The sequence below is a fragment of the Eptesicus fuscus genome, chromosome 1 (assembly GCF_027574615.1).
Source record: "Eptesicus fuscus isolate TK198812 chromosome 1, DD_ASM_mEF_20220401, whole genome shotgun sequence".
Classification (NCBI taxonomy): Eukaryota; Metazoa; Chordata; class Mammalia; order Chiroptera; family Vespertilionidae; genus Eptesicus; species Eptesicus fuscus.
In genome coordinates this window covers 131,516,346-131,527,016 of record NC_072473.1, presented here as the reverse complement: position 1 = coordinate 131,527,016, position 10,671 = coordinate 131,516,346, and positions in this window count along the sequence as shown.

Genomic DNA, 10,671 nt, shown 5'->3' with positions numbered 1-10,671 from the left:
ATTCATAAAAAAAAATCCACAAACAAGTGCTAGTGAGGATGTGGAGAAAAGGGAACCCTAGTGCACTGCTGGTGGGAATGCAGACTGGTACAGCCACTATGGAGAACAGTATGGAGTTTCCCAAAAAATTAAAAATGGAACTTCTGTTTGACCCAGTAATCCCACTTCTAGGACTATATCCTAAGAAATCTGAAACACCAATCAGAAAGGATATATGCACCCCTATGTTCATAGCAGCAAAATTTACAATAGCTAAGGTTTGGAAACAGCCCAAGTAGATGAATGGATTAAAAAAATTGTGGTACATTTACACAATGGAATACTATGCAGCTGTGAAAAGAGGGCTCTCTTACACTTTGGGACAGCATGGAGGGACCTGGAGGGCACCATGCTAAGTGAAATAAGGCAGCCAGAGAAAGACAAAGATCACATGATCTTACTTATTTTCGGAATCTAATGAACAAAATGAATTTACCAACAAAATAAGACCCAAAGCAGGAAGGCATGGGACAGACTGACTTACCTCGATGTGGGATTGGGAGGATGAGAAGAGATAAATCAAAGTCTATTTCTAAAACTTTTCCAAAGGTCAAAACAAAAACTCTATATCCATTATGTAATAACTCCCTTTACTCCTCTGCCCTCACCCAGCCCTTGGTAACCTCCATTTTATTCTCTGTCTCTATATACTTTTCTATTTGATCTTTTCAGCTTCTCTCATTATTACTTTCTACTCCTTCATCATTTTAGTTAATGTTCCCAAAAAGGTAGTATATATATTTGAAGGGAAGACAGAAATTGCAGCAGCCACAAAATAAATACATAACACTAAGAAATGTCAACTACAATGACAACAACAAGAAAAACTAAAGTGATTTACTAACTTCCAGGAGTTTTAGGTAACTATTTCATTTAATGTTTATATTAACATTGCAGGAAAGATATTATTAGTACCACTTTATGAATGAAAACATTTAATCTTGGAGAGGTTAAATAACTAAGCCAAAATCGTGCCTATATAAAAATGATGGAGTGGCAATAAGAATGCAAGTGCATTTGGCACTAGAGCTTTTGCACTCCCCCCTGTGAAGAACTGAATTGAATGTAGGAACTCTCATTTAGAAAGAGGCAAGACATTCACTAGGGCCAGGTCTTTTCTTGTCCCAGATCCCAGAAATAAAATACCAGACTCTAGTCCTGCATTAATTTGCTAGGGCTGCCATAACCAAGTGCCACAAACTAGGTGCTTATAACAGAAATTTATTTTCTCACAGTTCTAGAGGCTAGAAGAGTAACATCAAGATGTTGGTATGTTTGATTTCTTGTGAGGCCTTTTCCTTGGCTTGCACATCTGCCTTCTCCCTGTGTCCTCACATTGTCTTTCCTCTGTGAATGAAGGTCCCAAGTGCCTCTTTCGGTGGGAAAAGTTTCCTCTGGCACCCTAATGGCCTCATTTCAACTTAATTGCCTTCTTAAAGGCCCCATTTCTGAATCCAGTCACATTGGGAGATAGTAGGGACTAGGGATTCAATGTATAAATTTGGGGTTGGGTCAACAAAATTCAGCCCACAACAGGCCCTGAGACTTGGAAAAAAGAAAGTTTATAACCAAGATAAACATCTCCATAAAAAATTGTATGTGATTCAAGTAGGTACAATACTTCTGTTCACTTATGTTTTTCATCTTGTCCAGTGTCTTTCAAACTTTTTGCTACACCTATGAAAAAAAATGTTTATGCATACATGCATAAATTTTATGGTCAATGCATAAGTTTCACAATTAATTCTGATTTTACTATGTGAAATGCATTCTGACATTTTCTTTTTCTTTAAATTTCTTTATTGATTAAGGTATCACATATTTGTCCTCATCCCCCCATTCCCATCCCACACCCCTCCCCACGCATGCCCCGACCCCCCTGTTGTCCTTAACCACTGTTTAGGCTCATATGCATGCACACAACATTCTGACATTTTCTATTTTATTTTGTTCTTTTTAATCAAAATAACTGCCCGTTGTCCCTCACTGCATTGATTTTAGGAACTACTTTTCTTAACGAACTGCTATTTGAAAATTAACATTCTGGTTTGTGTTACCAGCTGTGACTATCTTTTTTTTTTCATTCTATCACTGTTCTCAAAGCTCTTATCTCCTTCTCCCACCACCCTAAACATGTATTAGATCAATTGGATTTTGTGTTTTTCAAAGTCTTTATGCACTCATCCATTAGATTCAGTCTCTAATACCGTCATTTCCGTCAACTGTCCAGGAAACTGTGGCCCCATTTCCTCTGTAACAAATAGAAAATTGCCATCTAATGGTGGAAGAGAGACAATGCAAGCCTACATTTAGCATCCTTCCTCCCAATTCTCTCTCTCTCTCTCTCTCTCTCTCTCTCTCTCTCTCTCTCTCTCTCTTTCTCCTCCTCCTCTCTCTCCTCCTCCTCCTCCTCCTCCTCCTCCTCCTCTTCCTCTTCCTCCTCCATCACCCGTTTCTGGTGCAGTTTTCACAAACATTTAACAGCATTTTAACAGGAACTCTGTCCTTTCAGAGACTTTTAATGAATCTTCCTGAAGTAATATTGCATTCTGTAAATTTAGCTACTCCTTTCACAGAAGTTTGAGGATCTGGGTGCTAGAGGCAGCTCTGTCCTCTACTAGCTGTGTGACCTTGAACATACCACCTACCTCTCTGAGTCTCAGTTGTCTTAACCACAAAATGAGCATGATAAAACCTGCCCTGTCAACTTCCTTGGCTTGTCTTGTGGTTCAGCAAAGAAAATACAGCTTGCTTCTGTTCCTCTCCTCTTCTGTCTGTTCTCAATTCACCAGCCAGATCCTGTTAAAACTAAATCAGATCATGTCACTCCCTGTTCAAAGCCCCCCACTGCTTTCTCCGAGTAAAAACCCAAGTCCTTACAGTCACCAAGAAGGTCCTATATAAGGTAATCTGTTCAGCTCCCTGACACCATAGGGCAGGGACATTGGAGTACCACTGCCAGCTTCCGTGGGGTCTGGGGTGGGGGTTAGGTGGAAGGTCAGCATCCTGCTTGGCCCCATTGGAACTCTGGTGGAGGTTGTGATGTGGTTGGCTGCATTAGGGCCAGGTATTTTCAAAATCTTTTCTGCCCAGTAAGGCCACTTTTTCTGTTTCCTTGACTAGGGGAAACAGGCCTTTCTTGAGGCATTTTGTTTTTCTGCCTATTGACAGTTCCAAGTTGGGGGCTTCTTCAGCCCCTTGTCCGGAATATCTGGGTGGCAATAAGGAAGCTGAAGAAATGGACTACCATATTGTTCCTCAAGTCCTGAGGTCCCTAGACAGTCTGCCTTCTTCTTTCTACCTTCCACAATCTTCCTATGCTTATTTGTGTGTGTTTTCCAGGTGTTTTTTGTGTTTTTTTTTTTTTTTCTGTAAGAGGTAGGACCTGTGAGGAATGAGTCTACTCCATCTTGCACAGAACTGAAAGTGGATATTAGATTTGAGAGCCTCTGAAAAGGACCTGGATGTTAAAAACAGAATGTTTTTATGTGCTGCCTTAGAGAACCCTTTCCACATAGCACTGAAGAATCACCTTCTCCAGGAAGGGCCAAGGGACTCCCGTGTACCTGTCTTACAGAACCACTAAAAAATACAAAAAGCACCCTGACTGGTTTGGCTCAGTGAATAGAGCGTCAGCCTGTGGACTGAAGGGTCCCAGGTTCGATTCCGGTCAAGGGCATGTACCTTGGTTGCAGGCACATCCCCAATGAGAGGTGTGCAGGAGGCAGCTGGTCGATGTTTCTCTCTCATTGATGTTTCTAGCTCTCTCTCCCTCTCCCTTCCTCTCTGTAAAAAATCAATAAAATATATATTTTTAAAAAATACATAAAGTGAGGCAACCAGCTAAGATTATGGAGGTTTTACTCTGAATAGAGGCATCCCACTGAGATAGTGAATAGGGCTTAAATTCAGTCACATTCCCCTTTCAAAACTCTGTGCCCTGGTGTGAGAAATTCATAAGGAAGATGTGTAATTCACTTACTAACAAGGATCACCATTTTCTATGCACCAAGGTGCTATATGAACTAGGAGGCACTGAATATACAAGTTATGTCTTCACTAGAATACCACCTTACTATAATAACCATACTCTTCCTCTCTGATTATGGACTCAGAGCTTGGTCTTTGGCTTTCTGGAAAAAAAAGGGGTCTCCTCAAGGCAGCTATCCTTGTTTGGTTTTCCCATCAATAGGAACCTTTTCACTTTCTATCTTGCACAGTACACTTAAAAATTTTGTTCCACTGCTGGCACCTTTTTTTTTTTTTCTCAGAGCTTTCAGGGATATTTTTTAAAATATCTATTTGAGCCTTAGCTTGTTTGGCTCAGTGGATAGAGTTTTGGTTTGAGGACTGAAGGGTCCTGGGTTCAATTCCGGTCAGGGGCACATGCCTGGGTTGCAGGCTCCATCCCCAGTGTGGGGTGTGCAGGAGGCAGCTGATCAATGATTCTCTCTCATCATTGATCTTTCTCTCTTTCTCTCCCTCTCCCTTCCTCTCTGAAATCAATAAAAATATATATATTTTTAAAAATATATCTATTTGAACAGTTCACTAGGATTTGGAAGAAAGGCAAGGCAAATACAAGTGCTGGTTTCTCATCTTGTACTTGAAATGACAATGACCTTTGAAAAATTTATCCAGCACATCTGTGACCTTTCAATCCTAAAATAATAAAAGATGCAATGAAATAAAGTGAGAAAAAAATTAGAATGTAACTGAATTCTAAACAATACTGATATCAGAAGTTTATAAAAGAGGAAACAATAGACAAAAGACTTTGTAGCTCAGCCTGGCTGGGTGCTTCAGTTGGTTGGAGTGTCCTCCCATACAAAAAGGTTGCAGGTTCAATTCCCGGTCAGGACACATACCCAGGTTGCAGGTTCAACCCCCAGTCTGGAGGCATACAGGAGGCAACCAGTCTATGTTTCTTTCTCACATGGATGTTTCTCTCTCTCTCCCTTCCTCTCTCGCTAAAACCAATAAAAATATATCATCTGGTGAGCATTCTTATAAAAAGTGCTAAATTCCTTTTTTAAAGTAATAGACTATTCCACATAAATAGGTTAAATGAGAAAAAAATCTTATGTTAGTATCACATCACCAAAAAGGATATGGTAAAATTCAACACTCATTTTTGTTAAACCTATTAGCAAACAATAAAGAGAAACTTTCTCAACTTGAAAAAAAAAGTTTATATAAGAAAGCAACATCAAATATCACACTTAGTGATGGAATAAATGTCAAGATTTTTTTTTAAAGATCATCATTATGACTGGTATCATTCCATATTGCCCTAGAGGACATAGGTAATATGATTTTTAAAAGGAAGTGATATGATTGTCTCCTCCGAAGGCAGACTTAATAAGTTGAGGGTCTTATATAAGATATATGATACAAATACTTACCTGGCAGGGGAGGTACCATGATCATGAAGATATATGATACAAGATAAATATAAAAAATTAATAGCTTTCCTATGCTAACTATAATCAGATATAAATTATAATGACAAAATATTCCACTTACAATGAAAGCAAACCTATTTTAAAATCTAAGAATAATTTTAACAAGAAATTGACAAAAACTATATTAGAATATGAAACTTCACTGAAAAAATCTGATTGAATGAACAGATATACTAAGTTACTAGAGGGAAGACTCAATATTATAAATGCTTTGGCTCTCCCCAACATAATTATGAAATGTTAAATAAAACTGTTATAATTCTATATTCTCCATGTCAAATGTAACCTCCTCAAAAAGGCTTTCCCTCACCACTCTATCAAATATTTTACTTGCTCACTCTTTTGTAACACTCTAGCCCTCCAATTTGTTCTAGTCTTCTTTATGAGTAAACTAGAGGCCCGGTGCAAAAATTTGTGCACTGGTGGGGTCCCTCGGCCTGGCCTGTGGGGGTCAGGCCAAAACTGGCTCTCCAACATTCCCTGAGGGGTCCCGAATTGCGAGAGGGTGGTTCTCAGGTGATGCACCCTGAAATCTGGATCCCTCCTCTCTGGTTCCGGGTGCATCACCCAAGAACCACAGCTGCCAAGTCACCACAGCTCGGCAGCTCCTGCATTGAGCATCTGTCCCATGGTGGTCATTGCACATCATAGCTACTGGTCGGACCGTCAAACAGTCAGACAGTTGCTTAGACTTTTATATATATAGCTAATATAAAGCACTAACTTTATGTTACATATTTATTTGCTTTATCTTTTACTTCTCTCTTTATTAGAAATAAGCTTCATGAAAGCACATTCTATTTCTTATTCACCACTATTTCCTCAGATGCCAGAACTGTGCCTGGTACATAGTAAGTGCTCAATAAATATTTGTTGGATGAATGAATAAATGAACAAATGAAAGGCATAACATATTAGTTCATGTAATTCATTTACATATTAAAGTATTGAATAGGAGATATCTTTAGAGGTTCTATTTCTAGGATTAGATAATAATATATATTTGTAATTTTGACATCCCTAATGAGAAGCAATTGAAAATATTTGATATTTTTTATTCCCTTGAGTATTTAATCTCTCACTCTCAAGTATCTTTAAAAAAATTTTTTTATTTATTTTTCCTTTTTATTTTTATATTTATTTTTTATTGTTTAAAGTATTACATATAGTAGTACATATATCTCCTTTTTTTCCCCATTGACCTTCCCCCAGCCTCCCCTAGCTCCTGTCGCATACCCTCATCCCACCCCACCCCCCAGTGTCTTGTGTCCATTGATTGTGCATATATGCATGCATACAAGTCCTTTGGTTGATCTCTTTTGCCCCCTCCCCAACACGCCTCAGCCTTCCCACTGTAATTTGACAGTCTGTTTGGTGATTTACTGCCTCTGTATCTATCTTTTTGTTCATCAGGTTATAATGTTCTTTTATTTTCCAAAAATGAGTGAGATCATGTGGTATTTTTCTTTCATTGCCTGGCTTATTTCACTTAACATAATGCTCTCCAGGTACATCCATGCTGCTGCAAATGGTAAGAGTTCCTTCTTTTTTATAGCAGTATAGTATTCCATTGTGTAGATATACCACAGTTTTTTAATCCACTCATCTGCTGATGGGCACTTAGGCTGTTTCCAAATGTTAGCTATTGTGAATTGTGCTGCTATGAACATAGGGGTGCATATATCCTTTCTGTTGGTGTTTCTAGTTTCTTGGGATATATTCCTATAAGTGGGATCCCTGGGTCAAATGGGAGTTCCATTTTTAGTTTTTTGAGGAAACTCCATACTGTTCTCCACAGTGGCTGCACCAGTCTGCATTCCCACCAGCAGTGCACGAGGGTTCCTTTTTCTTTGCATCCTCGCCAGCACTTGTCGTTTGTTGATTTGTTGATGATAGCCATTCTGACAGGTGTGAGGTGGTACCGCATTGTCTTTTTGATTTGCATCTCTTGGATGATTAGTGACTTTGAGCATGTTTTCATATGTCTCTTGGCCTTCCTTCTGTCTTCTTTCGAAAAGTATCTATTTTGGTCCGTTGCCCATTTTTTGATTGGATCATTTATCTTCCTTTTATTAAGTTGTATGAGTTCCCTGTAGATGTTGGAGAATAAACCCTTATCGGATTTATCACTGCCAAATATGTTCTCCCATGCAGTGGGCTTTCTTGTTGTTTTGTTGATGGTTTCTTTTGCTGTAAAAAAGCTTTTTATTTTGACGTAGTCCCATTTGTTAATTTTCTCTTTAGCTTCCATTGCCCTAGGAGCGGTATTGGTGAAGAAATTGCTTTGGCATATGTCTGAGATTTCTCTGCCTGTGGATTCCTCTATTATTTTTATGGTTTCCCATCTTATGTTTAAGTCCTTTATCCATTTTGAGTTTATTTTTGTATATGGTGTAAGTTGGTGGTCTAGTTTCATTTTTTTGCATGTATCTGTCCAATTTTCCCAACACCATTTATTGAAGAGACGGTCTTGACTCCATTGTATGTTCATGCTTCCTTTGTCAAATATTAATTGAGAATAGTGGTTTGGGTCAATATCTGGGTTCTCTATTCTATTCCATTGGTCTATATGTCTGTTCTTATGCCAATACCAGGCTGTTTTGAGAACAGTGGCCTTATAATACAGCTTGAAATCTGGTATTGAGATCCCACCTACTTTGTTCTTCTTTCTCAGAATTGCTGTGGCTATTCGGGGTCTTTTTTTATTCCAGATAAACTTTTGGAGAGTTCTTTCTAGGTCTGTGAGATATGCCATTGGTATTTTAATGGGGAGTGCACTGAATCTATAGATTGCTTTGGGTAACATGGACATTTTAATGATGTTGATTCTACCAATCCATGAACATGGTATGTTCTTCCATCTGTTTACATCTTCCTCTATCTCTTTATTCAGTGTCCTGTAGTTTTCCGTGTATAGGTCTTTTACTTCCTTAGTTAAGTTTATTCCTACGTATCTTAATTTTTTTGGTGTGATGGTAAATGGGATTGCTTTTTTAGTCTCTCTTTCTGTAAGTTCACTATTGGTGTATAGAAAGGCCATACATTTCTTGGTGTTAATTTTGTATCCTGCTACATTGCCGAGTTCATTTATTAAGTGTATTAGTTTTTTTATGGAGTCTTTCGGGATTTTTATGTACAATATCATGTCATCTGCAAATAAGGACAGCTTTACTTCTTCTTTTCCAATTTGGGTGCCTTTTATTTCTTCTTCTTGTCTAATTGCAATGGCTAATACTTCCAGTACTATGTCGAACAGGAGTGGTGAGAGTGGGCATCCCTGTCTTGTTCCTGTTCTTACAGGAAATGGTTTTAGTTTTTGCCCATTGAGTATGATGTTTGCTGTGGGTTTATCATATGGGGCTTTTATTATGTTCAAGTATGATCCTTCTATTCCCACCTTACTGAGAGTTTTTATCAAGAAAGGGTGTTGGATTTTGCCAAATGCCTTTTCTGCATCAATTGATATGACTATGTGATTTTTATCTTTCAGTTTGTTTATGTGATATATCATGTTTATTGATTTGCAGATAATGTACCATCCTTGCATTCCTGGGATAAATCCACTTGGTCATGGTGTATGATCTTTCTGATGTACTTCTGGATTCGATTTGCTAGAATTTCGTTGAGGATTTTGGCATCTATGTTCATGAGGGATATTGGCCTATAATTCTCTTTCATTGTGTTGTCTTTATCTGCTTTTGGTATTAGGGTGATGCTGGCTTCATAGAATGAGCTTGGAAGCATTCCTTCCTCTTGAATTTTTTGGAATAGTCTGAGGAGGATAGGTTTTAATTCTTCCTTGAATGTTTGGTAAAACTCCCCTGTGAAGCCATCTGGCCCCGGGCTTTTGTTTGCTGGAAGCTTTTTGATGACTGCTTCAATTTCTTCCATAGTTATTGGCCTATTGAGATGTTTAGATTCATCCTGATTGAGTTTTGGAAGGTTGTATTTTTCTAGGAATATGTCCATTTCCTCCAGGTTGTCCAGTTTGTTGGAATAGAGTTGTTCATAGTATTTTTTTAACAATCCTTTGTATTTCTGTGGGGTCTGTTGTTATTTCTCCTCTTTCATTTCTGATTTTGTTTATTTGGATCCTCTCTCTTTGCTTCTTGGTGAGCCTGTCTAGAGGTTCATCAATCTTGTTTATCCTTTCAGCTCTTGGTTTTGTTGATCTTTTGTATTGTGTTTTTGTTGTTGTTGTTATTGTTGTTTTTTTTGTGTTTTTTTTGTTTTTTGTCTCTATGTCGTTTATCTCCGCTCTGATCTTTATAATTTCCTTCCTTCTGCTTACACTGGGCTTTTCTTGTTGCTCTCTTTTCTAGCTCTTTGAGCTGTAGGGTTTGGTAATTTATTACCATTGTTTCTTGTTTTTTGCAGTAGGTTTGTAGAGCTATGAACTTCCCTCTCAAGACTGCTTTCACTGTGTCCCATAGATTTTGGATTGTTGTGTTTTCATTGTCGTTTGTTGCCAGGATGTTTTCTATTTCTTCTTTGATCTCTCTGGTAACCCAGTCATTGTTTAATAGCATGCTATTTAGTCTCCATATGTTTGATTTTTTTGGATTGTTTTTATTGTAGTTGATTTCCAGTTTTATGCCACTGTGATCTGAGAAGATGCTTGATATGATTTCTGTCTTCTTGAATTTGAAGAGACTTTGCCTGTGACCCAATATATGGTCTATCTTTGAAAATGACCCATGTGCACTTGAGAAGAATGTATATTTTGTGGCTTTGGGGTGAAATGTTCTGAAGATGTCAATTAATTCCATCTGGTCTAGTGAGTCATTTAGGATTGATGTTTCTTTGCTGATTTTTTTGTTTAGAGAATTTTTGCGATGCTGATAGTGGGGTATTAAAGTCTCCTACTATGATTGTATTGCTGTCAAAATCTCCCTTGATATCTTCCAGGAGTTTTGTTTTTTTTTATGTATTTGGGTGCTCCTGTATTGGGTGCATATATGTATACCAGAGTTATCTCTTTTTGTTGGATTGCTCCCTTTAGTATTATGAAGTAGCCTTCCTTATCTCTTTTTTTTTTTTTTTTATTTTATTTATTTTTTAATATTTTTATTGAGGTATTATATGTGTACATATCTTACTATTACCCCCCCCACCCCACACCCACACCTGCCCTCCCCCCCCAGAGTTTTGCGTCCATTGTTTATGC